Here is a 2,543-nt window from a genome sequence, read left to right as displayed (position 1 = left end):
AGGCAATCTGCCTAGTAAGAGACCTCTAAGTTTACTAACAACAATCACCAACTGATAAAATGCCAGTGTGTGAGCTACTTGACTCCATCTTGTGATGAATACTTTCCCAAAGTCTATCATCGTAATCCACCACCCTTTCACTTTTGTTTGCAAATGTGTGCTGTCAACCACCACTGCAGCTATTTCAGAACTCTGACATCTAGCAATGCTCTCTGGGCAATGGAATGATACAAATCGTTCTTATAAGTCATTGGTACCAAAGGGCAATGCTAAGTTCTTACAATGCATTCTGGGAAGAGCATCATGAAGATGCCCATAAATGCTATCAGGCACTGTCTGCCGCATGAGCAAAGCATTCAGTGAGAGGAGAGATATAAAGGAGTGTGACGGGGCATGAGCATGTGCAGGATAACTAAAATTAGTTTCCAATCTGAGATTCTCATTTCTGCTTTCCCTGGAATGACTGCCATTATCCCTGCTTTCTCCCCATACATGGTACTTTCTGAAGTAATCCCCATTGAGAGGTCTAAATGTCAACTACTCTGAAAAAATGACTGAAATTTGATGATGAATGAATGTGCAACCTTTCAAACAGATACTCTCTGGAATCTTAATCACTCTGCCAGAAAAGCAGCCAGGGAGAGGACCACATCATATATTGGTGAAAAATCTGGCCTTATAAAGTCATGTCTCAAATATACAGGAGCATGATTACATGTTGATGCTCATTCCATTGATGGATTTTTCACCTTGACCTGGAGTTCACCAGTCTCCCCTGGGCCATAGGTAGGTAGCCCCACTCCCTAGGAAGGTGAGAGATTCGACTCTTAGTGGGTAAATGAAAAACCCAACAAAGAATCCTTCAGAGACCAGTTCTTGTTTGACCTAAGTGAAAGGCAAGACTTTTACACAATGTTCTCCCTTAGAGAAGAAACTACTTTGTACTTAGGCCTTATAAAGTCTCATGCTACAATATTGTCTCAATTATAGTATTTTTTCCTTCATTTTTTTTTTGTGTGTATGTGTGTATAGAAAAACTGGGGTGTAGGCCAGAGGTGTGGGGGGTGAGGGGATTCACACGAGACAGAATTGGGAGTAGAATAGGTAGATTTATTAAATTACACTGCTTAGGAGAGCAGTGGGTGAGACAGGAGAGGCCTGCTGTGCCATATGTGGGTTAGTTCCCTGACCAGGGATTGAACCCAGGCATAATAGTGATATGTTGAGATTTAACCCCTCTGTCACCATGGAGGTCCCTCAATTAGTCTTTGAACCAATGAAGTACTGTTTGGGGAAAACATCAGCCTAACAACCTCAGTTGAAAAAATAAGCAAAATGGAACACCTTTTTTATAATTAGTTCTGGAAATATGCTTCCTGATTACAACCATTATTAGAAGGAAAAAAAATAAAAATAAGTAAGCATTCCCTTAGTTAGGTGATAAATATCAATCAAGAAACTAGCAACCAAAGTTATTCAAATGAATATTTGTAATTGGGATCAGTTTTCTAATGAAAGCTTATGTTGCAGGTATCTTAGAAGTGCAGATAATGTAGTCAGGAAGCTTAGCTAACTGCCTCAAAAAAATGTCTAAACCAATGACACTGATGTTGAAGGGCTTGAAGGCCATCTTTTAGTGGGAAACATTTTAAATCTACATTTCTTTTATATAATGTTACTTTAAATATGTGTATTAAAATTATTTAATAAAATATGACTATTTCATTCACATCCCTAAAAAGTATATTAAAGATGCCCCTAATCTTTATTTTCTCTTAAATTTTCATAGGGAATATAAGAAGTCTACCTTATATTTTCAGATTTATATAGTGAAAAGTGAGAGTCATTCATGTATGAGAAAGATTTGATATTAATGTATGTAGTCTTGTCTAAATTACTGATTCCATTTTTGGAAAACTGCCAGCATTCTATGGAATATTAAATTCTGAACCAATTATCTGAAATCATTAAAACCATTTATAAACCTACTACATTTATTGTAAATTTCTAGACTATTTTCTACTTAAAAACCTCCTCTCTCTTTCTTTTTTTTTTTTTTTAAAGATTTATTTACTTATGTACACAGAACTAGGGTATGGGCCAGAGGAAAACGGGGTGAGAGGATTCACCAGAGACAGAGTGGGAAGCAGAACAGGCAGATCTACTGAAATACACTGCTGAGGGGAGCAGGGTCAGGAGTGGTCTGCCACAACAAGTGGGTCACCTCCCTGGCTGGGGATTGAACTTGTTCTGCCGTGGCTGTGATACTGCAGTGCAGTGCTGTGCTTTAACCCAGTGTGCCACCAGGGTGGGCCTCCTCTCTATTTCTTAATTCACTTTTGTTTGACTTCAGTCTTGACTTTTATCATTGATGGAAGAGGTCTTTGACTCAACTTTACCTGGAAAATTCATTGCACATTTGGGGGTGTGTTTGGGTCCCTATTTATATAAAACTTTATCTGCTTTGTTTATTCCACAGGATTAATGTGGGTTTGAGAGTCTGGCAATGTGAAAATGAACAGTGTTGTGCCAGTTCAAGTTCT

Source organism: Condylura cristata, unplaced genomic scaffold (assembly GCF_000260355.1).
Source record: "Condylura cristata isolate star-nosed mole 26May11 unplaced genomic scaffold, ConCri1.0 scaffold00031, whole genome shotgun sequence".
Taxonomy (NCBI): domain Eukaryota; kingdom Metazoa; phylum Chordata; class Mammalia; order Eulipotyphla; family Talpidae; genus Condylura; species Condylura cristata.
The sequence above is the reverse complement of the archived record's forward strand: the minus strand, read 5'-3'. Positions refer to the sequence as shown.